Genomic DNA, 27,228 nt, shown 5'->3' on the forward strand with positions numbered 1-27,228 from the left:
ACAGAAGGATTCATCACATACATGTAGTATCCAGTGCTCATCCCAAAATGCGTCCTCTTTAATCTAGCCCATCCCCCCCAGCCACTTCCCCTCCTTCAACTCTCAGTTCGTTCCAGTATTTAAGAGTCTGTTATGGTTTGCTTCCCTCTCTCATTTTATCTTATTTTTCCTTCCCTTCCCTGATGTTGATCTGTTGCGTTTCCTAAATTCCACATGTGAATGAAATCATATGATATTTGTCTTTCTCTGTTGACTTATTTTGCTTAGCTTAATACACTCTAGTCCCATCCACGTCATCGTAAATGGCAGGATTTTGTTCTTTTTGATCACTGAATAATATTCTATTATATACACCACATCGTCTTTATGCATTTGTCCATCGATAGACATTTGGGTTCTTACCATAATCTGGCTATTGTTGACAGCACGGCTATAAACACTGGGGTGCTTGTGCCCCTTCAAATCAGCATTTTTGTATCCTGTGGGTAACTACCTAGCAGTGCAATTGCTGAGTCGTAGGGTAGTTCTATTTTTAATTTTTTGATAGACATCATCTTAATTGCAGAGATGTGAAGTGCCCCATCCTGTGAGTAGACTCTGTACTCTGGACCAGCGCCACCATCAGAATACTTGGTGGGCCATGTATGAGTTCATCAGTGTTTGGAAATCCAGGGACATGAATGCTCGGCACCCACAGCAGTGTACACTGAATCCCAGCCAGTAGAGTCTCATCAGAAATGCCTTTCATATAATTTCTATTTTCTGTGGGGATTTGAAACTCAACCACTCCTGTGTGGCTTCTCAGTGAAGGAGACAAATGGGTGGCACCTAAGTGAAGGACACCCTGGGTCACCACTGAGATGGAGCAAGGGACTCAAGGGCATCAGATGAAGCCCAGCTGTTGCCAGGGCTGTTACAGCCCTGCATGAAGGCAGGACCTCTATAAAGTCTCTCACCTCTCTCACCGGCACAGGTCACTGTATTGACAACAATGAAGCCCCAGTATTTAAGAATTCTGCATATTTTCCTTATGCCAAAACATACTCCACTCCAGTACAAGTTGGGGGTGAGGCTGTAAGCATGGAGCAAGAAGAATCAAACACAGAACATTCTGCCTACCTTTGATTGTCAGGAGAGGGGGCTCTACTCTGTTAAATGCCTCTAATAATATCCATTCTCTCCATTCCACTTTTTGCACAACATTCAAAGTCATATTCCTAAAATTTTCATTTACTCAAAACCCTATAATGGCCCCTATTATAGACTGAATTGTATTTCCTCAAAATCTGGGGTTGGAGCTCTAGCACCCAATGTGACTGTATTTGTACCACTTTAAGGTGGTAACTGAGTTGAAATGAGGTCAGAGGGGTGGGGCCAAATCTGATAGGCCCACTATCCTTGTAAGACCAGGAAAAAGCAGCTGGCAGGAAGCCTGCATGGAGAAGAGGCCACTTGGAGACCACGGAGGAGGCAGCTATCTGCGAAGCCCGGGGGGTAGGAGAAAGCAAACTTTCTGATAACTTGATAACTTGATCTTGGACTTCCAGCCTTCAGAACCATGAAGAAATAATTTCTTATTGGATAAGCTCTCTGTTCCGGGATGATAGGCTGTGGCAGTCCCAATGCACTGGTGCAGTGCAGCGCCTTTACCTGTTAGTACGGGATACAAAGCCGTTCTCCGTCTAGTCACAAAGGGTCTTTCTAGTCCCAGTTTCCCAAACCAGCCTGTCCCAGAGACTGAACCTCTGTCTTCTCAGGAGCAGATTCTCTCTTATCACAGTGGGTAACAACTCCAACACCTCCCTGGGTACAAAAGTTCCTCATCATCTGTGCCCTGTGGACCCCAATCTCTGTGAGTGTAGTCAGAACACCTTCACAGCTGCCCCTTGTGGCAGCCAGAATCCCCTCTCTCTCTCCATGGGGCCCTCAGCTATTTCTACCATAACCACCCCCACCTTTACACACCTCCCGGTAAATTGGAACCATATCGTCTCCAAGACACCTGAAGCTCCTTCAGGGTGGGACCAAGTTTCCCTTTATCTTTGTTTTCCATTGTCTAGCTAAGGGTCTGCCAAATAGTAAATGGACAAGAGGTATCTGGTGAATTAATGGGTGCAATCTTCCACTATTATTAAGATTTCCCAAGCAGATTGATTTTAACATCCAGTAAAATGTCTGATGTTTCTTTGCAAATTGGACCGATAAGATGGCTTGTCTTTTATTAAAAAGTGAAATTTTATCCTTCTAAGGGAGTGCAATATTTTAGCTATTAAAATGCTCCAGAGGAAGGTATGATCCGTATATTCAATAACTTCCAAAAGTATATTGTTAAACTGTTGAATTTACCCTGAAACCAGGCTACAAAAAATGAAATAGGGATTCAGAATGAATTTTTGGATTTCAGTGCCTTTGACTTTGGAGATTTCATTTTACTCCTTGTTGTCTATATTCCTGAAGATTCACAACAGATAGGTATCCAGTACCTACGCCTTTATGTCCATGTGTTGACCATAACATTGAGTCTCACTTTGTACATAGTAAGGCATCATTAGAAACAATTAGGATATCCTAATCTTCAGATTTTCATCTGTGAATTTATAGTCTAAGTTGATTTTGTTTAATAGGTAAGGAGCGTTTGGTATTAATTTAGCAGAAAATGAAAATTTTTCATTGGCATAAAACATGGCAGTGTTTTATTTTTACTTCTGAAATTACAGGCAATGAATTTCTAGAATATCAACATCTAAGAACCCTCTCCAATTTTGTATTCAATTACTGTTCTTTTATCATTCTTGGTTACAGATATCTCTTGGAGAAGTCACCTTAACAAGTCTTCATTTTTATTCTCTAGACCTTGATTTTTGGGTTTTGAATTATTAGAAGTCAAACTTCTAATAAAATGGTGATCTGCAGATGAAATCTATATTTGGTATATTACGCTCTTTGTTACAGTTGTAAGAAATTATAGTAATTGTGGATGTTGGATTTACAAGGACTTTTGGTCATGAGAGATAGATCAAGAACAATGCAGTTAAGTTAGATATGCAATCCTGAATGATGTAAAGCTATGCTGTTATTGTGGTAAAAATTGTTTACATTGAAGATCATTGAAATACTACGCATTCACGAGCATAGGCATTCTTTCCAGACTATCCTTTTCAGCTTCTTTGAGATGCATTACTCCTTTTACCTTAGACACTCTTGCTCACCGTCCCATAGCCTGGACCTCCATAGGCTCTCCAGCTGGAGATCCTGTCCGAGCAGGCGCCCCCCCCCCCCGTACGCAGTGAGATTAATACTCTACATGATAGAGCACTTGACCTTGCTTGTATCATGAAGATCCTGTTAGATGATGCAGCTGGGCCATTATTAGCTCAGCTTTCTCCAGCTGGGCTCTTGATACAACAGGAGTCCTGGCAAGGTCAGGAGGGAGAGCCCACAAAGCACCTCGTGTTTCATTTCCACTCGTCGATAATCGTCTCCTAAATGACACTCCTTTTTAATTATGCATCTTATGCGTGAACTTTGCATGGAGGTAAAAAAAAAAAATTGGTATGGAATGAAATAAACTTATCAAGATTATTGACAGTTCACCCAACTGAGTAATCACTATGCTTTGAATTGGGATACAAATTCTTTGCTTGAAGATCAACTTGTCAGCTTGTTTGTTAATAAGGCGTTTGTATGTGGGTAAGTTTAGCAGATGATCCGATTCTCCTTAGGACCCTTAACTTAATCTTTAGGCTTTGATTTGAAGTTTCAGATTAAGTCAGTTAAAAAAAACAAAAACAAAACCTTCCAGTATGGTAAATACTTTACACAAATACTGTTTGTTGTTCATGTTACCCTGTTTAGACAATGGTTACCTTGTTTTTAATTGTACAGCATTGCAGAATAATAACTGCGTCATAAATCTCTTTTGGGCTTTCAATTTCTTTGCTAGAAGCTAGGTTGCTTTCACAATCAGATAAAAATTCTGAAGGAACTTTTTTCCCCTTAAATTTATCCTGTTACCAACAGCACTATTTTCATACGTGTAATTTTGCTAAGTGGGTTGTCAACTCCCCCCCCCCCCCACTCGCTGTGGAAGCCTGAAGAAGACTTTACATTTCCAAGGTCTTTAGCATATATGAAGAAACTGAGGCATAGAAGCAACAAAGACTTCTCTAACACAACATGCCCAGTTCATATCCTGGCCTGGGTCACTAGCTCCAGTCTTCTCTCGGGGTCAAAGCTAATTACTCCAAAATCTCTACTGTCTCCATTCCTCAGTTACAAAGATAATGCATCTTAACTCCTGGTCAACAAAAGTGCTCTCAAGTCTATATTCATGTTAGAGTTACTTGGGGAGCTTTATTTTTCTTGGCCCAGCCCTACAGAGACTCTGACTTAATTGGCTCAGGAGAAAGTCTGGGTATTGGTAGTCGTAAAATACCACCAGGTGATTTTAATGTGCAGCCAGAGATGAGAATACCGGGTCTAGAACTAAATTAATTCCAGTTCTGTGAATACATTACCTAATATTCACGGATGTTTCAGACAAAGAAAATAGCATGCCCTTGGTTGCATCAGGAAGAACGAGTGCTCTATTTTTGTCCTGAAAAGGATCACCAGGCAGTGGAAGAAGGCTGCCCTGTGGGTCTCCCAGGTGGCTCTATTATCACTGCAGGTACAAGGACATTGATTTCCCCACAGTCAGCTGTTCCTTGTTGATAAGCACCTTTGGGAGCTTAGACACTCGCAGTGTCTGGAACATTCTCTACAAATACCGTCAACTTCACCCACTCAGTATAGTTTTGGTAAAATGCTCAATTTCTAATTGAGATACTCGGCTTGACTAGAATTGTGTCCTAAGAATAGATGAGGAAATGTTTAGAGTAGAATTTGAAAGGTACCTATAATCGTCACTCTTGTGAATGTTCAGTGCTTTTCTGAAAGTTTTAATGCTCCAGAATCTAACAGAACACTGAAAAGTGATAGGGTGATTGGATTATTGGCTGTGTTTATGCTTAGTGAATCAGTATGGATTGAGTCAGAGTGTAGCCACCGGGGGGCAGGAACTGGAGTTAAAACGAGGTTCAAATTCCAATTCTATTCCCCATTTATGTAATTTTGGTAAAATCTTTTCACCTTTCTAAATTGTAGTCTCCTCTGGAGAACAGGAACGATCACTACCTAAAAGGCACTGGATTAAGGGCTTAACGAGCATGTAACATATAGATGATTCTTAACCAATAAGTTATTACAAGATCTGGCTCTGGAGTCCACAAATAAGAGCCTGGGCCCATCTGCCCCACCGAGTTTGGTCAAACTGTACCAGAACACAACCCCCACCCCTTCTTTCTGAATGCGTTGTCATTGATTTTTCCACATACCAATAGAAGCACTGAGTAGTGACAGGGTATTTAGGTAATTACCTAAAATAATTACCATCTGGCTCAATAAAAGGCAAATCTTGAACAGATGACCTTCTAAATTACTGCTATCATGTTTAGCAAACCGATAATGGACCATGATTGTTTTTTTTAAATAATTAGAATTCTAACAATGTAGCTGTGCTATGATTAAAGAGTTTAATAGCTCAAGTTACGACTTGATACTTCCGTACTCCTTCACAGAGAAGCAACAAACCTCATAAAATATTTAAAACACCAATTTAGAATGTCAAGCAAAGCTAAGGAAAATAAGTCAGAAAGACCAATACAGTAAGATTTCACTTATATGTGGAGTTTAAGAAACAAAACAAATGAGCAAATGGGGGGAAATGAGGCAAACCAAGAAAACTTCTCCCAACTATAGAGAGTAAACTGATGGTTACCAGAGGGGAGGTGTTTGTGGGGGGTGGGTGGGTGGAAATAGGTGATGGGAATTAAGGCGTGCACCTGTTGTGATGAGAACTGGGTGTTAAGTGTTGAATCACCATATTGTACACCTGAAACTAATATCACACTGCACATTAACTAATTGGAATTTAAATATAAACTTAAAAGCAAACTGTTCTGTCCATAGAAATTTTGGCCAGGTCAGAAATATTTTATTATAGAGTTTTTCAGAAAGTCACCTCTGAGCCATAAAAAAGCTTTTGGTGTATGCGTGTGGAGGCGGGTGATGTGTTAGTGTGTGCGTGCAAATTCATGAACACATGTATTTTCATGAATTGGGGGGGGGAAGTAGAGGGTAACACAATAGAGGACAGCAAGCCAGTGAAGATATAATTAGTTAATGGATAGATGAATGAGCACGGAGATGTTTGCGGCAAACTGAGATTCCAGGTAATAGTCTGTGATCACGTTATAGGTGAAGTAAATCTTTTTTTCCCCTCATCTCTCTGATGATGCGGCAGACTATGGAGAGATGTTTTCAGAAATCTTTCATCTTTGAGGGGCGCCTGGGTGGCTTAGTCGGTTAAGCGTCCGACTTTCGCTTAGGTCATGATCTCGAGGTTCGTGGGTTCGGCCCCGCGTCGGGCTCTGTGCTGACTGCCAGCTCAGAGCCTGGAGCCTGTTTCAGTCTGTGACTCCCTCTCTCTCTGACCCTCCCCTGCTCACACTGTCTCTCTCTTTCCTAGAAATAAATAAAACATTAAAAAAAAATTAAAAAAAAAAAGAAATCTTTCATCTTTGAGAACAGTAGAAATTTGTACTGCAGCTTTGTTTGCATAATTTATAGCATCCTGTGATCGGATATTGTCCTTATAACCATTCCATTGGCAGCTTCAAGCTTTTATATTTTCATTTAACAATATAAATGTCAGTAGTGTGCCACTGACAAACCCTGAAAAGGTCAGATTGATTCTATAACTCACACACCTGTCTGATTCTAACGGCTTCTCTGGAGTTTCTGTGCACGCTGGGAGACCGTCTCCCAGAGGAATCTTTCATTTTTCTTGCATGCTCATGCCTCCTAATAAAACTCCGTGTCTGTAGTAGTTGTACACTGGAAGCTATCTACTTCAGGATCAGGATACCGCCATGGAAACCACACACATATTTTAGCTTGCCTTAGGATGTATTAAGTTAGGTTTCTTAATAGATTGATGCAAGCTTTATCAGTACACACTCCCTATACTCTGCCAAACAGCTATCAGACCCATTATCTGTCTTCCAGAGAGGCTGGTCATACCATGAGCAGCCATCCCCAGCCCCTAACTAGAAATCCAATTTTCTTCTTTTCCCTTGAACAAATCTGCCACCATACCCTGAGACTCCCGTCCTGCTAGATGACACAAGTCCGCTCCTTGCTGTCCGACAGTCCTGTTGGGTGGGTTCCCTTCAACCCTGCCTCCCTGGCCCCCTGTGCCCCCTGTTGCCCTCTTGGCTCCCACTGGGAATCCTACATACATGGAGCTCCAATCCTTGTCGCTGCGTGTGCCACTACTTCACTCCCCCTTTCCTAGTTCTTGAGTTCAAGCCCTGCCCTCTGGCCTCAGTCCTCCAAACCTCATCGTGTTTCTTCTCTCCAAAGCTGATTTTCTGTTTATCTTTAAGGAAGGTACACTAGACTCCGATGGAACTACCTTTTACTCCCATCGAGACCCTCTCCCTGCAGCATTGAAACAGCTACTCATCACAATATTGTTTGCATTCATCCCTAACTCAGTTTCCCAACCATGAAACCTCTTTTGGACACAACCCTCCAAGGCTGGAATGACCCTTTCTTCAAACTTCAAATGGCATTTTTACAGGGTAGTGCGATTGTCTGCTTTCTTGCCTGTATTATCCGTTAGAAGGACAGGTACGATTTCTGCCTTGTTCACCTCTGTATGTCTAGTGTCTACGTGGTGTCTGGCAAATACTGTCTATCTAGTAAGTTGTTGACTGCCTGAATCCTTGGAACCACAGGCAAGCGAGGCAAGAATTCTTCACAGAGAACATTCCACATCATTAACCAATGTCTGCACGCTGGATCCACTGCTCAGTCTCTATGTGCAGGTAACACATTCTATTCACCTCTCCATCATGTTTGTGTTTAGCTTAACTAGTAGTACTGGATCACAAGAGTAAATTTTGAATCCCTTTTTTACTCCATGAAATTCACATAGAAACAAAACCATCTTGGGGCGCCTGGGTGGCTTAGTCGGTTAAGCGTCCGACTTTTGCTTAGGTCATGATCTCGCGGTTCGTGGGTTCGAGCCCCGCGTCGGGCTCTGTGCTGACTGCCAGCTCAGAGCCTGGAGCCTGTTTCAGTTTGTGACTCCCTCTCTCTCTGACCCCGCCCCTGCTCACGCTGTCTCTCTTTCTCTCTCTCTCTCCTAGAAATAAACATTAAAAATTTTTTTTAAAAACCCCATCTCCATCCTCAAGATCAATTTCTGTTATAAATAGCACCTCAGTAAGAGGCTGTTCTAATGTCTGAGCATCCTACAATTAGAAATGAGTAGTACATCAAAAATTCTTCCTGTGCACACACTTGTGGCATTTAGCACAAAAACGATCATGTTATGGTAGGAAGTTGCTCAGCCTTGGAAATTTGATAGAAATGAGGACAAAGTAGATATTTTGGTCTCTCAGGAGCACAAAAAGAATGCCAATGAGACTGGCACTCTTATTTACCTACAGATTTTATACAAATGGAGGCCAATCATAGGAGGCATTGCCCCAGTTAAGTTGAATTAAATTGTAATTTAAAGAAGAATGTCTATAATTTGCTGATCAGCATTAAAACAAAACTTTTTCACAAAATCATAATAAATTCTTATGTGTGTGAACGCATACATGTAGAACTGTGTATCAGGGAATCAAGCCTGACCACGGTGGTGAACCTGCACATGACCTCACAGCCTCATGGGTGCTCATGTGGTGATCCTCCTGGATACTAGAAACTATGTTTTTTAGTCTCTCATCCTTTCATGTCCCTTCAGCTCAAGACCTGTAGTAGAGCATGCCACTGTGGGCACTCGCAAGGTCTTTGTAACAGTTCTATGAGGAATGTATTTATTACTCTTTGTCTACCCAGGTTTTCATAATGCACATACTGCTCACAGCACAAATGATGATCTTGCATGTTAAATGGAAGGATGTTTAGAATTATCATAAGCACAAAAGAGAAAAGTGGAGGGCTTGCTCAGTAAACTTTCCTACTCAAAAAGCAAATTTTAAGCCACCTGAGTGTATAAATATTTTCTTAGGAAAATGAGGACAGAATGCTTAAATGACTTTGGGTTTCTTCTTTCATTGTGTGGTTTACTTTTCCTAGAAGGTAGGAAAACTACTTGGGAATCCATCTTTGGTATGGGAGTGAAATTATCCAGTAAAATCTGACCTAGTGTCTATTTCACTAGACTATGTATAGTTTATACTTTGTAATTTATATAGATGAACATATTTATATAGCCAATTTTTTTACTATCCCAATTGGTAAATACCTTTTTTGAGCAATACTTCTAAATAAAATTGTGTAACACAATCTAAAAAGTGCTACTTCCCTGTTGGTTTACAATGATTAGTTTCAATCGATAATTTCCAAATCACAGAAGAGCTCAACCATACTTTGGTATATGGTACTTGATTGATACGTTTGTGTGAATAAATTTCATCAATGAATTGGAATTCCTGTAGACTTGAAGGCATTGATCCAGTGTGCATCAGTGATCAAAAGACCTATAAATCCTAAGGATTCATTTACGGCAGGAGTGGAAACTGATTACACACACATGCACTGTTCATAAAAAGCTATATTGTATTACCAAGGAGATCTCAAATTTGACTCCGTGTGATCCAGTGCTCACAATAAATCCATGAGATAGGAAATAATTTCCATTTTTTAATGAGAAAAATGAGATTTTACATAAAATGCTCAGACACTTACATAGTAATCTGCATTTTCTATATTTGAACCCATTTGAGTGAGGCTCAAGCTTTTAACCATGCTGTTATATTAGTTTTGTTTATCTGTACTAAGGATTTTCAGAGAATTTCTTAGCCAAAGAGACACTAGTGGCTCTCGGATGTTCTTAGGCTTTTGATCAGTTCAACAGAATAAAATATGCATATGGAAATATATGTTGTGCATTTAGAATTAGAAATGCTCACAAATGGAATTCTTGCAACTTCAGCTCAGGGTCACATAGTGGCGTACCCCCGACAAAAACCACCTATGCTCTTCGTATCCTAAACCCTTGTCCAGGTAACCATACTCTGAAACAGTGTTGATGACTTTTTCCCATTTTGGCACTTTATGTAAATGGAACCATAGATTTTTGCATTGTTTTCAGTTTCTTTTGCTCATGGATATGTCTGGGGTATTCATCCAAGTGTTGTCCACATGGAGTCTGTTCCTTTTTGTTGCCATGTAGCCTTTTATTTTGTGAATGCACCATAATTGATGAATTTCCTCTGTTGATGGACATTATAGAACATCTGGTTGTGACAGTTACATAGAGTTCCATCTTGAATATTTTAGCATGTCTTGGGTAAGTAAATGAACACCTTTTATATAGATGCCTAGAAATGGTATGGAGTCCTGGAGTATGACCTTGTTTGATTTATAGTCTAGCAAGCGTTTGCCAAAATACATGTGTGAACTTACGGCATTGGGCAGTGTACAGGAATCTGTTCTCTAACCTTGCTAATATGTTCACTTTTCTTTCTAGTGGTATCTCCTTATGGAGGTTTTATTTGATTTTATCTAACAAAGTAGAGCATCTTTTCATATTTATTGGATTGGCTCTCTTGATCTTTCTCCAAGAATTGTCCCTTCAAGCCTATTGCCTTTTTCCCTTATAGGTTATTTCCTTTTCCTAATGATGGATTTATAAGGCTTCTTTATACATTCTGTAAGTCAGTCTTTAATTAGATGGATGCATGGTGATCATCCTTTCTCTGTGGCCGAAAGTGTCTTTTGATGAATAGAATTTCATAAATTTACTGTGGTTTAACTTCTAATCTCTTTTAAATTTGAAAACCTTTTGTCCACTCAAAGGTCATGAAGATGTTTGCTGGTGTTGGGCTCTAGGAAATTTCTCATTTTACTTCTAGATCCAGAATGATACAGGGTATCTATACCCTTTTTACACATGAATATGCAATTTGTCCTCTACTGACCACCATTTTTTTTGTTGTTGTTTATTGAGAGAGAGAGAGAGACAGACAGACAGAGATGAGCAGGGGAAGGAAAGGGGAAAGGGAGGGGGAGAGAGAATCCCAAGCAGGGTCCATGCTGTCAGAGCAGAGCTCAATGCAGGGCTTGAACACATGAACCATGAGGTCATGACCTGACCTCAAATTGAGTCGGACGCTTAACCCACTGAACCACCCAGGTGCCCTGTGACAACCACCTATTGAGAAGGCAGTCCTTTCCCCACCGCACAAAACGGTGTGATCTTCAATAAGTCCCTCAAGTCATAACTACTTAGTTACTACCAGAAATCCTCATTGTTGGTAGAGTAAGACCTTGTGCTTTGCTCTTCAAAATCACTCTTTAATGTACTTGGCCTTCTGTATTTCTCTGGGAATTTTAAAATTGGTTTGTCAATTGACACAAAACAAAATGAAACCCTGCCGGTGTTTGGGTTAGGACTGGGTTAAGTCTACTGATTTAAAGAGAATTGCTACCTTCACAGTACTGTCTCCCTGTCTCCTAATACCTGGGAATAACATGCCTCTGCATTTCCTTAACTTTTTTTTTTTAAATTCATTTTGAGAGAGAGAGTGAGCAAGGGAGGGACAGAGAGAAGGGGAGACAGAGAAGACCAAGCGGGCTCCACGCTGTCAACAAGATCCCTGTGCAGCTTGATGTCACAAAATGAAATCACAACTGGAGCTGAAATCCAGAGTTGGACACTTAACTGACTGAGCTGCCAAGCCCCCCCCCTCCTCAGTTCTTGTTTAATTCCCCCCCAAATGTTAAGTTTAAGGGGTCTTCCTCTGATTTACTTATACAGATTGAGGTTTTGCTGATATATAAGTAGCCCCTCTAAATTTTTTTTTATTTTTCATTTTTATGTTTATTGGCTGTGTATCCAATGTGAATACTTGCTAAGTAGTATTGCATTTGCATTTAATGGGGCACAAAGGAAGACCAGGGAATCTTGCTGGAAAAGATAGAGAAGCACACAACGTGCATGTCCCAGGCATTAGATTATTCTAATGAAATCCTCTATGATCAGTCATCTTACAGGAAAATATATTGCTTTTCATAGATTTATTTTCAGATAATACTTACGTAACTATCTTTAGGAATAACGTTTCCTCACTTGGGGGATTTGAAACTGAGGGAGTATGAAACACAAGTGGAAACATAGGTTTATATGAACAGTTAGGAAATATATGTGCCCTAGACTGGAAAAGGGATACCCAGAAGTATAGTATTTGTTCATAAGATAACTGGCTATATATGGTCCCATTGAAAAGCATTTAATTAAATCAATTTGCTGTGTAGCTTTGGAAAACAAGTTTCATCTATAACTATAAAAGTAAGTTAAATAGCAATATTTGGATAATTAAAATTTACATAAAATACTCATAGTTTAAAACTGTTTTGGCCCTATGGCAGTTTATTTAAATGGAAAATCAGAATATTGTTTTCTTTCAAGTAAAATTTAATAAAGAACTAAGACTGTGTTTTGGGGAGTTTGAAAGATGTAAGCAAATCTTGGTGCATAGGGCAAGAGAATTTGATTTACAATACATGCTAAGAGAAGGTAATTCATACAGAATTGCACTTGCAATCACATTGCTTCCCCTAACTGCTCCACTTGGCTGTTCTTGAATCTAATTTCCTTTGTACCATGATAGAATGCTCTGGAGTTCACTACTGAAATATACTGCCCTTCATGGATTCAAGTAATATGCTTGTTATGTTAGGAACTCTGTTTAAACACACACACACACACACACACACACACACACACAAACATCTCTTATAATCCTACAGGTTTTACACTTTACAGCAGTCAGTAACTCAGTAACTTCAGTGTGTAATCCAACCTACTAGTCCATCTTTAATTTCTAATTTATTAAAAAATACTTCAGGAGCACCTGGGTGGCTCAATCAGTGAAGCATCCAACTTTGGCTCAGGTCATGATCTCAGTTTGTGGGTTCAAGCCCCGCATCGGGCTCTGTGCTGACAGCTAGCTCAGAGCCTGGAGCTGCTTCAGATTCTGTGTCTCCCCCTCTCTGCTCCTCCCCCGCTCACACTGTGTGTGTGTGTGTGTGTGTGTGTGTGTGTGTGCGCGCGTGCGCGTGCAATAAACTATAAAAAATTAGAAAATACTCTAGTTTTCTATATACTGAGCACTGGGTCAATAAGGATATGAAAATGGCTAGAGAAGTCCTCACCCTGAGACTAAAGCATGGGCGCGCGCGCACACACACACACACACACACACACACCCCAAATAAAGCCATGAATATCTGAATCTGAAAGCAGTGTTAATTTAGGTCTATGTGAGCTCTAATCCACATACTTTTGTTTTTTCATTATGGTACTGGTATTAGTCTTTCACACTTTTCTGTAAACCATAAGATCACTAGAAATGTTGGCTCTCTAAAGGGAAGGAGATGTTTCTACTTCACTTGTGAAACCAGTGATTAGAAACAAATACAGTTCTAATGTCTGTGTATCTTTTTAAAAATTTACTTATTTTGAGAGAAAGAGAGGGAGAGAGAGAGCGAGAGAGAGGATCCCAAGAAGAGCCTGCACTGTCAGCACAGAGCCCAACACAGGGCTCGACCCCAGGAACCATGAGATCATGACCCAAGCCGAAGTCAAGAGTCCGATGTTGAACCCACAGAGTGGCCACGTGCCTTGCTAACTTTTGTAAAGGTGGTATCAACGGAGAACAAAAGAGATTGCAGAGGGAAAGAGGGGATCTTGCATAACTTGCTTTATCTCCCATTTCCACACAAATAGGAGCCATACCTGGGAATACGTCCTGCACAACTGCAGTGATGGATTTCTTCCACATTTACGGCTTTTGCTACATAAAGGCATGGCTACTTTATGTATATAAACTGTCCTTAGATTATCCTAATAAGTCTGAAAATTTTAGATTTGACTTCTAGAGCATTTTTGCTATGGACCCATAAACTCTATAAAATACACATGTAACACATGTATTTATGGGTCTATAAATACATACATGAAAGTTATAATTAAGCAATTTGTTAGACAACATGACTTACACCTGCCTTAACTAGGGATTGACAATAATACAGTGTATTGAACACTGAGTCGAGAATACAACAAAATCCTGGAATAGTCATGAATCATAAAGATGGCATCCTATGCCTGCAGAGTTATCAAAACGTAATATTCTACAAAAATAATGCAACAAGTATATGCAATATCAGGGATAGATAAAAGATATTCAAAAATTTGTACTAATACAAAGTTTTTGGTTTTTTTTTTAAATTTTTTTTTTAATGTTTCATTTATTTCTAGGAGAGAGAGAGAGAGACAGCGTGAGCAGGGGAGGGTCAGAGAGAGAGGGAGTCACAGACTGAAACAGGCTCCAGGCTCTGAGCTGGCAGTCAGCACAGAGCCTGACGCGGGGCCCGAACCCACGAACCGCGAGATCATGACCTAAGCGAAAGTCGGACGCTCAACCGACTAAGCCACCCAGGCGCCCCTAATACAAAGTTTTTAATGACCTACCCAAATCATGATTTTAAGTGCATAGATGCATAGATGAAGTTACATTCCTTTATAGCTACTCTATCACTTCCGATATTAGTAAAGAATTAGGCTGAATTTATTTGTATCCTGAACACACTTGATAAAATATGAGAAGGGGGGTGGTGGTGGTGCCTGGTTGGGTCACTTGGTTAAGTGCCCTGACTCTTAATTTTAGCCCAGGTCATGATCTCGCCGTTCATGAGATTGAGCCCCATGTGGGGCGGCACGCTGACAGCATGGAGTCTACTTGGATTCTTCCTCTCCCTCTCTCTCTCTCTGCCCCTCCCTTCCCACACACATGTCAGTGCATGCACTCTCTAGCTCAAAAAATTTAAAAAAACATGATAAAAGGAATTTATGATAGTAAAATGGTTAGTAAGTTAGCTCAAAGTCAGAAAGTGTAGGTGACCTTAAGTAGAAGGAACAGCACATGTTCTATTTAAACAATGTCCTAGGCTAAGCATCGACATAACAACAACTCAGATTCATTGACAGACGTTTTTTGAGACTTTTAAAGTTTTTGCTCAGTAAATGAAGGCATAGATATTTGGAAGAATTCACATTGATTACGTTTCCCTGTTTATATAATTTTTCAATTCTGATAACAATAACATTAGCTCATATTTTACTGAGTTAATATTTGTATTTGTTTTCATGGTTCGAAATGAAAAGTAAAACTAGCATTATTATCACTGCCGATGTAATAATTACAATTTGGGAGGATCCTTACGGAGGCAATTCCAGGGATTTCTCTTCTCAGATGAAGAAAATACAGATGCAGGAGTGTTTTAAGAATAGTATATTGTATATACCTCAAGAGAGGGATCAAGCTCCTTTTAATCTCCCTGGAAACCTCATTTGTCACTACCCGATATTTGTTTTGTCTTTGAACTACCCAAGCAAAGAAGGAGACAAAGGGAGTGTGGGCATGTAGGCAAAACATGACAAAAAAGATACTTATTATAGACCTACCCAAAATGAATTCACTTTTATCCTATCCATTCTACTATCAAATATTATGATTTTATCATTTATTTTGGCTTAAACTGAAGACTGAGCTATAATTCAGTTTAAACTTTAAAATTCTTTGTTATTTTAATTCCATTTAATATAGTGTTATATTAATTTTATATGTACAGTAGTAATTCAACATTTCTATATATCACCCAGTGCTCATCTCAACAAGTGCCCTCCTAATCTCCATCACCTGCCACCCCACCCCCACCTCCCTCTGGTAACCATCAGTTTGTTCTCTATATTTATGCATGTTTCTTCATTTGTCACTTTCCCCCCTTTGCTCATCTGTTTTGTTTCTTAAATTCCATACGACTGAAATCATATGGTGTTTGTCTTTCTCTGACTGAATTATTTTGCTTAACATAATACTCTCTAGCTGCATCCACGTCATTGCAATGGTCAAGATTTCATTCTTTGTTATGGCTGAATAATACTGTGTGTGGGGGGGTGTTACATTTTCTTATCCATTCATCAATCGATGGACATTTGGGCTGCTTCTGTCTCTTGGCTATTATAAATAATGCTGCTATAAACATAGGGGTGCATATATTCTTTTGAATTTGTAATTTTTTATGTCTTGCCTTTGAGAGACAAAGACTGAGAGTGAGCAGGGGAGGGACAGAGAGAGAGAGGGAGACTCAGAATCTGAAGCAGGCTCCAGGCTCTGAGCTGCTGGCACAGAGCCCGACGCGGGGCTTGAATCCACGGACTGTGAGATCATGACCTGAGCCGAAGTCGGACACTTAACTGACTGAGCCACCCAGGTGCCCCTTGAATTTGTATTTTTGTAACCTTTGGGTAAATAGCAGTGCAATTCCTGCATCATAGAGTAGATCTATTTTTAACTTTTTGAGGAAACTCCATATTGTTTTCCAGAGTGGCTGCACCACCTTGCATTCTCAGCAACAGAGCATGAGTATTCCTTCTTCACATCCTTGCTGACACCTATTTTTTCTTGTATTGTTGATTTTTAACCATTCTGACAGGTATGAGGTAACCCCTCGTTGTAGTTGTGATTTATATTTACCTGATGGGAAGTAATGATTATCTTTTTGTGTGTCTGTTGGCCATCTATAGATCTTCTTTGGAGAAATGTCTGTTCATGCCTTGTGCCCATTTTTAATTGTATCACTGTGGGGTTTTTTTGTTTGTTGTTGTTCTGCCGTGGAGTTTTCATGTTCTTTTAAAAACATGTTTTGGGTACTAACCCTTTTTTGCGTATGTCATTTGGAAGTATTCTCTTCCATTTGTAGGTTGCCTTTTAGTTTTGATGATTGTTTCCTTAGCTGGGCAGAAGCTTTTTATTTTGATGTCCCTATATTAACTTTAGCTATGGATATCTATAAAATATTGGATATATGAAATATTTCCTCATCAATATTTTCATGTTTCATGGTTATTAGACAAAATTGCAATATTTGTATGATTACATACTTAATGATAGTATTACTTAACAACATACTCAATGTAAGCATAAAACTGAGTTACTAATAGACTTGCTAATTCTTTACATTATTAGACATGAATTATAAAAAATACACAAGCCATGTGCTTATAGCCACAAATAAGAGAAAACAGAAGCTCTACTGTAAAGACCTGTGAACTGGAATAGAAGACTTGTTTCACATGGGGAAAAAAGAGAGAAAGCCTTGGATTGTGGTCCCCGATCCGAGAGTAACTCCCTTCACGTCTCTGGGCTGCACCAAAAAATGGGGAGTACTGAGGCATGAGGGCGTCTACATAAATTCTGTGTCTTCTCTACTTCCACTAGAACCAAATAGGAGACCGAGGGTCCACTATATAACTCACTTTCATACTACCACCTTTGATACTTCTAAGTGGGACTTGGGTTGGGCCACCACGGCACATTCTTCTGGCATCTCTGCACACCTGCAGGACTCCCTACGCAGGGGAGAACCCTCTGGTCATACAGCACAGAGCACCCAGAACATATACTCCCAGCAGTCAGTCAGATCCCAGAGCCTCAGGGAAAGACCCACTGAGCTGAGTGCCCAGTTCCTTTCTCCAACTGTCCCTTTTCTTCCTATCATGAAGGACAGAGGATGAACAAAGCAGCGATTAAATAACTCCCTTCATGGGAGAGTTGAGTTACATGAGGCTGAGAACCCCATCCAAGACTCTGAAGTTTGAGTGGTGGCTCAGTCAGTTAAACGTCCAACTTTGACTCAGATCATGAACTCAAGGTTGGTGAGTTCCAGCCTTCTGTTGGGCTCTGCACTGACAATGAGGAGCCTGTTTGGAATCCTTGCTGTCTTTCTTCTTCTGCCCCTCCCCTGCTTGCTTATGCTCGTTCATTCTCTCTCTCTTTCTCTCTCTCTCTCTCTCTCTCTCTCTCAATAAACAAACTTAAAAAAAACAAGCATATAAACAACTTGTTGCCTCTATGGAATTAATATTTTTCTAGGAATAAACAAAAGATTGAATGTTTCCTGATTGAGTTATCAGTGTTTAAATACTTCATAAATTCTGTTAGACCCTCCAACAAAATCAGGGCATGGCATCAAGTACAACATCCCTTATCACAGCTTAGGACAACAATCTACACGAATACTAACACAGTTGTCACTAGTGGCTTTGAAATATGTATTCCCTTTTACTACTTTAAAATAATGTCAAAGGGGTAAAATACACAAATGGATTTAATGTAAAACAAGTGTAGCTTGGGGGGCACCTGGGTGACTCAGGCAGTTGAGCATTCAACTTTGGCTTAGGTCTTGATCTTAGTTTGTGAGTTCAAGCCTCACATTGAGCTCACTGCTGTCAGCATGGAAACTGCTTCAGATTCATTCGTTCATTTTCTGTCTGTCTCTCTCTCAAAAAAAATAAATGAATAAAATTAAGTAAGGCTCACATGGCATGATATGTGGGATTTGGGTGGAGCTACCACCTTCCCTTCCTTCAAATACCAGTAGCCTCATGGCATAAGACCTCTGCCACAGGTGTTCCAGTGGTTACCTTCTTACCTGTACTACTAAAAACGTTTGAAAGGAATGAAATGAATGTATAGAAAATGCCTGTGTAAGTAAATACCAAGTGTATTTACTTACAACTTCGCTTGATCTTAGCCAAAAGGCCAAGAAGCAATAATACCAAATGTAAACGTGAAATGCAAGATCAAAGGATATAAAAACTAGAAGTATAGTTGAGTCGGTATGAGATTTGACCCCTCACTTTTGCCTGTAAGCTCCCATTTACTCATTCACAAAGAGAAGCATGGCCATTTTCCTGATCCTTCAGAAAAATGCTGGGACACACTGTTGTGGTCCCGATGGATGATCCCTGCTTGAAGCCACAGGCCCTCAAGCTGTCACCCTGTTTTCCTCCCCCATTTAATGAAGTGTGAAGAAGACTTCTGTAGATGTTGTCTTCTCCTTGTTAATCCCTACTCACTGCTTCCTCCAGGTCACCAGGCTCCTGTCCCCGGACCGTGGCTGGAATTGCCCTCTCCAGCTCCTGTGTGCTCTCCTCCCCTTTTTACCATGCTCTCTCTCCTAATGGGGCTAATTCTGAAGTCCACTTCCCCTGGGTTTCTTCCTCGCTGCCTTTTTTCCCCGTGCTCTACCCCTCATGCCATGGAGCCTCCTTTCTAGCTTTTCCACTCTGCTCTTCCACATTCTCACTGCCTCCTGATGGCTTCTTCCAACCCCAAAACCTTACAAACCTTTCATCTTCTGAAGACTCAGAAAGTTCCCCCATTGCCCTCCGTGTCTCTCCGTGCACTCCATAGAACTGCAAATCCATGAAGATTGGAGTCCTAGATGCAGCACGAAGATTTCCTCTTTCTGTACAGCTGCCTTCCTATTTGTAACCACGTGGACCATCCTAGGACCTCCAGTGGCTTTACTGCTTCCCTTCTCCCCTAAGGCCCTTTCCCCAGTGCTGGCCATTAACTTAGGATAATTGCCAAAGACCTCCCTGTGGTCTTGAAGTCACTGTGGGATTTGATACCTACTAACTTCCCTGTCCTCCTCTCTCTGCTTTTTTGAGTGTTCCCAGCTCCAACCTCCCCTGAAGCCTTTGCATCCATGCTTCCCCTTGCTGGCTGTTTCTGTCTGCTCCCCACAAGATCTCCCCTCCCTGGCTGGCCTTCCCCAAGTCCTAGCTAAATCACTGGCTGCCCACCTCAGGCACAATCACAGCACCCTAATCCCTTAATGGCTTTATTCTCTGAATTTACCCTGTCTTCGATGTGTTCCCTTGCCCCCTTCCTTTGATCAGCATCTCCCACCAAAATCTGGCCTTCACAGAACACTTTGTGGTGTTTCCTTTGTTGTGTGTGGCCGTGCCTGGCACAGAGTAGGGGCTCAAAAGCATTTGTTGTATTAAATGGATTGCAGCGTCCATTATCCACAGAGAGAAACATGGCAGTTCCATTTGGAAATCTAATTTTTTTTCTGAACTAAGCTAAAAAAAAATTGCACAAGTGGGAATTAATACATTGAATGTTGTTTCTAACACTCCTGGAGCAGATATGCCAGTGTGTCATAAGGCACTGCTGATACACTCTTTGTGAAAGCTTAGGGCACATGATCCAAAGTAACCTCGTAAGAAGATGTCTATAGGAGACTATGCAATAAAATCTGAGCTCTCTGGTTTTTTTTTTTTTTTTTTTTTTAATGTTTTCTAGGAGAGCGAGCGAGCATGAGCAGGGGAGGGTCAGAGAGAGAGAGAGGGAGACACAGACTCTGAAACAGGCTCCAGGCTCTGAGCCGGCAGTCAGCACAGAGACGGACGTGGGGCTCGAACCCACGAACTGCGAGATCATGACCTAAGCAAAAGTCGGACGCTTAACCGACTAAGCCACCCAGGTGCCCGCTGAGCTCTCTGGTTTCTGATGGTTCTGCTTAATCCAGGGACAACCCCTATGATGGGTATAGGAACTAGTTGAAGGTGTATCTTCAAACAGTTCCCCGGAAGTATAATTTCTCAAGGCTCTACTTCTGTTCAGAGTTGAGCAGCCTGTCTTTCCATCATGTAGGACTTCCTCTCTGGCCCAGGTATAGACCTGGGGTACAGGGACCTTGAGTCTTATACAGTAAGTATGCCTTCTTTCCCTTTCAAAATGGCAAGACCTTGAGGGTGATCCCATGGCTGTGGCACACTAGACAATTACTTCATGGGAAGGAGGGGTGGCAGACAGCACCACCCTGTGGACAGGGGTAAGTGCTGCTGAGAAGACATTTAGGGGCCTGTCAACAGGACCGTACGGGAGACCCCTCAATTGCCAAGAGATGTGGGAAAGTGCAACGTTGTGGTTTATAAGAAATATGTCTGTGGTCATTTAGATTACCAAAACCTCTTCCTCATCTGGTCTTTATCCAGGGTTTTTTGGCTCCTGGCTCCCAAAGTCCTAGGAATTAAGTTTTGAGAGAAGGAAGGGTGTGATTTGGCATGTGAGTGAGGTGACTTTTGGACCTCAGCTGAGGGTGAGGGCTTGTTGCCGGGAGAACCAGCCATGTGGTTAGAAGGATGGAACTTTCAGCCCTGCCTTAATCTACGGGGAGGAGAAAGGGGCTGGAGGTTGAATTAAAAAAAAAAAAAACAAAAAAAACACCCAGTGATTTAATCAGCCATGCCAACACAATGTAGAGCCTTCTAAAAGTGTGGTTTTGGAGACCTTTCAGGTTGGTAAATACTTGAAGAATCCGGGAAAGTGACCCATTCAGAGAGGGCAGAGAGCTCTGCACCCTTTCTTCACGTCCTGTCTTATGCATCTTTTCATCTGGCGTTTGAATTCTGTCCTTTTATAATAGACCAGTGATCTAGTTAGTGAAATGTTTCTCTGAGTTCTGCAAGCTAGAAAAGCAAGTTAATTGAACTCAAAGGAGTGATGGGAACCTCTGATTTATAGCTAGTTGATCGAGAAATGCAGATGTCCACTTGGACTTGTGATTGGCATCTGAAGTGGAGGACAGCCTTACAGGACTGAGCCCTTCAACCGTGGGATCTGATGCTGTCTGCCCTTAGGTAGCATCAGAATTGAGTTAACATACAGAAGACCCAGCCAATGTCCAGAGAATTGCTTTGGGGTGTGAGAAACACCCCCCCTCCCGCTATACATATACTTATAAAAAGCTACGCAGGGGTCAGACCAAGTGAGAATTGCCTCAGCCACATGGTGTGTTCAGAACACGCCCCATATACCAGCACAGTTCTGGAGACCATTTATTTTACTCAGATCCCCACTCAGATCTATTTGTTTTCAAAATTATTGACCTCTTGTCCTTAGCTAATCCTATTTAAACGAGGTCTCTGTCTTCCCTACGAAGGTCGACTCCAGCTCTGACAGACTGCTTATCCTTGGAAAGCCACCAGACAACCATCATTCATTTCTTTCTCCCACATCCATGCAGGGGAGTTCCTCTGATTGAGACAGGTGTGTGTGTGTGTGTGTGTGTGTGTGTGTGTGTGTGTGTGTGTTCTATATCCATAATGCTATGAGAATAAGGCCCTCTACAGCATAAGCAGGTCTAACAGATTGAAGAGCTAGGGAATAAACATGAGTAAATGAAGAACAAATGAATAGATGGAGAAAACTGCATTATAAAATGACTTTCCACCAGAGCCCATCAGGAAATTCTGAAATAGAAAACCTCAATTCTTGAGGGCCATCATCTAAGTGACCTGGCAGAGTATTACCTAGTTAAGGCACCAAGGGACACATTTTACCTGTCCTTTTCCAAAGCTTTTTCATTTGCAAAATGGGATTGGGGCAATGCTTGTTAACTAGCAATTCAGGGAGGCTGTGATGAATAGAGCAGGGGTAACTGAAGCAGAAACACCTCGCCAGCACGGCGTCTGGCTTCCACGGAGGGAATGCTGGCAGAATTTAAAATGAACACAAAAGCAGCTACCAAATGACCTGAGGCACAACACATTCAGTTCACAGCTGTACTCTTTTTACTTAAAAAAAAAAAAAAAAAAAAAAAAAACCGACTAGAATAGATGATCTCAGAATTACAAACTAATTTATTTCATCTTTCTTTCCAAATGAATAACTGCTTTTTACTTTGAGAAGGGAGTTAATGGCTCACAATTACTTGTAACATCCTCATCCTAATCTCCAAACTTCACAACATCTTTATATTTAATCTATATGCCACCTACAGTTGGACCAAACTTCTCAGGTATTAAGATGTGGCTTTTGCAAGCAATTACATAAAAATAATTTTGCTCACCAAAAATTATTGCCCTCCAGATGAAAAAAATAGAAACTTAAGAGATAAATTAAAACGTGAGAAATCTATAAGCATCATATGTAATATTAATTTGAAGCTTGATATTCCCCATATATAAAGAGTTTTTATAAATCAATAAGCTAAGAGACTAAGAAATTCAGCCCTCACGGTAAGGGAGATATAAATGGTGGATACACATATCAAAAAGATTCAAAATCGTTAATAACTGTGGGAAATGCAACTTCAAACAGTGATGAATTTTTTTTACTCCTTATTTCTCGAAAAGGAGTAATATTTGATATCAACTGGAAGGCAAATTTTTCAAACAGCAGAGGCTTAAACTGGTGCCGCTGCTTGGAAGGTAATTTGTTATTACATGCTAAAATACTTGCTCTCTATTCATTAAGTTACTTGGTATTCATTATAGAAAGTATGTGCCTATTTTCACTGAAAGCAAATATAAGGATGCTCAGTGAAGTGTTAGAATTTAGAACATCCTAAACGACTACTAATAGGACGATTGTTAAATAAGCTCTAATATATCCCTATAATGGAATGCTACTCATTAGTACAAAGGAAAATCGAGATGTATATACTTTTAAATGGAAAAAAAAAACTTGATCTGTTTAAAAAATCTAAAAACATAAAGCCAATTTTACATGTTACAGGACCATATAAAGATTTACAAATATAATAAACAAAACTCTAAATAATAGAATGTCAAACTCTGTTGATAGAAACCTAGGAAAAAGGTGAGTGATCATATTGGTGATGTTTCTTTCTATGCTTCACAAAAAGAATGCAATTATATAGTACTTGAGTAAAGAATGCAATTCTGTAGTACTTGAGTAATGTATAAGCATATGGTCAAATAACAGGAACAGAATATTAACAGAGGAAGAATGACAAATAGCTTGTAAGTTAAAAAGCCATTATTTTTGTTAATATTAAGATAACAATTGGAATATATAACTTTATGAACCTTACAAATGAAATATTTTACAACATTACAAATGAAATCTACTTTAACTTTTACTTTAACTTAATTTAAATTTTAATATATAATTTATATATCAATGTTGGCATAAGTTTAAAGAAACACTCTTACTGGTTGTTGGTGAGAAATTGATGGCCTTTCTATAGTGCAGTTGGTGGTACTCCTGAAAATCTGAGTTTTCCTTAGGCATTAAGCCAGTAATTACAACTCTAAGAATTTAAGAAATACGTGCAAACGGGAAAAAACAGATGTGAATGAATGTTCCCTGTAGTGGCACATACACAGTTGGGGAAAAAGATGCATCTGTAAGGTGCTGGTTAGTCTATGTACATGCTCCAGGCCACCACAGGGCCAAAAAAGAAAAAAAAAAACATGAGAGCAGATAAACATGAAAAGACAGACACATAGGGAGTTTATGAAATTTATTTTCACTGCCCTGTATTGCTTGAGAGAATTGTGTTGGCAAGGTTTTCTGGGCCTTCTGGAAAAGAGTCTTTAAGGAAGAGTCAAATAGTGGGACAATACAGTGCTAGTGTTTCAGAAGACCTTATAAAGGGGATGTCATCTGGAGCACTCACAACTGTCAGAGGTTAGCATATCTGGGGCGTACGCTTACAGTGAATGTACAGAGACTTCCACTTTCTATGAACCTCTATACTTTTCCCATTAGTTACACATGAGTTTTATAATTTCATAATATTTGGATGACCTATCATGATCACCGTATTCTTCTGCTTATGTCATCCCCGGGAGCACCTCTGACCTTAAACAAGGTGACGGACTTATGTGCCCTTCATGCACTTCTGATACAAAATGATATCAGCACGTTTACTTAATTGAACAAAACTGAAGATAAGTGATAACAAATATATTAATGAAACTAATTTTAAAAATATAAGATAAGCTGGCAGTTGATACAGGAATCTGGCAAATTTCCATTCTCCCCACTTATATCTGATAGAGATTTGTTTTTTAACTTTTTTAATGTCTGTTTATTTTTGAGAGAGAGAAAGTGTGTGAGCGGGGGAGGGGCAGAGAGGGAGACACACATAGAATATGAAATAGGCTCCCAGCTCTGAGCTGTCAGCTCAGAGCCTGACTCGGGGCTCAAACTCAGGAACCATGAGATCATGACCTGAGCTGAAGTCAGATGCTTAACCAACTGAGCCACTCAGACAACCCTCTGATAGAGATTTACATCTGATTTATGAGTGCACAGTGACTTAAAATCAGGCATTCCTGGAAAGAAAAGTATCAATGGTAGTCACATATATGAAAGACCTTCAGTCTTTGTAGCAGTGGAAAGAAGTGCAAGTTAAAGCAGTGGGGCGACTCGTTCTAGGAGCTGACAACAGGATTGAGAAAAGGAAGATATAAGTTAACGGCACAGTAGGTAGGAGTCTCCATGTACTAGATCCATCTGTCGTCTGGGCTGTAGGGGAGTTATAAGGTGGAAAACTGGTGCCGTGGGGCAGGGTGTGTTGCCGTTTGAGAGAGTGACAGTTGAGTGAAGACCTACAGTGTGAGAGTGCATGTCACAGAGCTGTTGGGGGACATCTGTGCAGACACAGGAAAGAGCAGGTGCAGAAACCTGGAGGTGGGACTCCCCTGCTGTGTTGGGGGAGTGTGGCTGGAGCCAGGGGGCTGGTGAGGACACTGAGCTGGTGTCCTGAAGTGACCTGGGGATAACCGGTCACATGGGTCCCATGAGGTCACAGTAAGCATAGTTTTACTAGAATGATGGAAGGTCCCTGGGAGTCTCTGAACACAAGGAGACACGACCTGATATTCCTTTGAACAGGGTCAGCATGGCTGTGTTGGTAGAAGGCAGCAGGAGTCTCATGGACATGAACAGGGACCCTACTTGGAAGCCATCATAACTGGCTAGAGACCAGCATGTGGACCCACACTCCAGTGAAGTGTAGAGAGTGGTCATATTCTGTGTGTGCAGTGAGGGAGAACACACAGGAATTGTGGGCGGATTGGATGTGGGTGGTGAGAAAACGAGAAAGATCCAGAATGGATCTCAGGCCCCTGGCTCTACAAGAGGAAGAAGGGGACTGTGGTAATGCGCTGGGGAGTTCACAGGACCCTGAGTTTGGGGAAATACACTAGGAGTCTGTTCTCATTCACAGAAAGTTTGAGCCCCCCATTCAACTCAAGACACCTATGGCAAGTTGATGAGGCCATTGGGAAGAACACTTTTTTCACAAGTGCAGTTCAGGCTGGAGGGAAGCACGTGGGAATAGTTGGTGGCTTGCAGCAGACAAAGATGCGGATGGCACCTATAGCTGTGCCTTGGTCCCCCTGGTGTGGTGGAAAGTGTGAGCAGTGCCCTGTGGCCCTACACATGGAGTATTTAAGACCCAAGGAGGATAGGAAGGTGCCTGTAGCCTCCCAGTGATGGGGAGTGACCACATTTGGGAAAGACAGTAGTACCATAGGTCAGAATAAAGGGTGTATATCAGATGAATGGCCCTGAAATCACCTTGAGACCCCTCCTCCCAGTTTGGGGTTTTCTACTCAGGTGCAATAAGGCTGGTGTGAACTTGACAAACACTTGAATTAACCAGCGTCCTGCCTTTGCCAAACATAAAAGCAATAACACGGGAACTCTGCATGTAGGAGATTCAATATACCAACTGACACAGGCAGAGAGGTGTGCAGTGCCAAATCCCAGATGGCCTGGGGGGTGGGGGGACAATGTGGGTATCCTGCAGTGACCTAAACAGCCATCCAGGGCATGAACAGATTGGACCCAACAGTCCCTAGGCAGAAAGAAGAGGGGATGCAGTGAGTTTGGGGGATGAATTCTGCAAGATGGGGTCAGGGGTCCAGTATTCCGTTCTGGAAACAGAGACCTGGACTCTGGTGGTGTTCCGTCCCGTTCCACACAAGCAGGAAGCCCTGCTTCCTGGGGCTTGAAGGAGGAGGGCTCCTTGTCACTTGGGCCATATAAGCAACTGTAATAACTGAGGTAAATGGAGCATATGCCCCAGGTCTCTGTAAAGATTAAGATCATGTATACAAAGGACTGTGTGTGGGTCTCAGGTGCCAACACACCTTATTGGAGGTAACTCACCAGCCCCACGTTGCCTTGGACACATTAAAACCCTATCCGTTCTTCCGTCTTCAGCAGGTCATTGCTGTCCTTTGGTTAATTATACTGTTGCCCAGGAACATACACAGGGGACCACTCCTGAATGAGAGCCTTGAAAGACAAGAACGCAGGGAACTTGCATACTGGGTCTTTCTTCTAATACATTTTATAGTTTTAATCCATTCTCTACAATGTAAACCCCTCTGTGGTAATTATTAGACTGACCACATTTTTCTTATATTCAAGACACGACTTGTAGCTTTTAACTCTATGGCCTTGGTCGTCAAGTTAGGTAGCT

General features: G+C 41.0%; 1 long non-coding RNA gene across 1 annotated transcript in view; it reads left to right on the forward strand.

The window, feature by feature from the left end:
• Positions 1-1,420: 1,420 nt before the first annotated feature.
• Positions 1,421-27,228, forward strand: part of LOC120224572 — a 130,421-nt gene continuing 104,613 nt past the window's right edge. Inside the window, exon 1 of the long non-coding RNA XR_005526611.1 lies at positions 1,421-1,494. This is a non-coding gene — a long non-coding RNA (uncharacterized LOC120224572). The remainder of the gene's footprint in view (positions 1,495-27,228) is intronic.

This window comes from Hyaena hyaena, unplaced genomic scaffold (assembly GCF_003009895.1).
Source record: "Hyaena hyaena isolate Hyena2069 unplaced genomic scaffold, ASM300989v1 scaffold_1192, whole genome shotgun sequence".
In the NCBI taxonomy this organism is placed as follows: domain Eukaryota; kingdom Metazoa; phylum Chordata; class Mammalia; order Carnivora; family Hyaenidae; genus Hyaena; species Hyaena hyaena.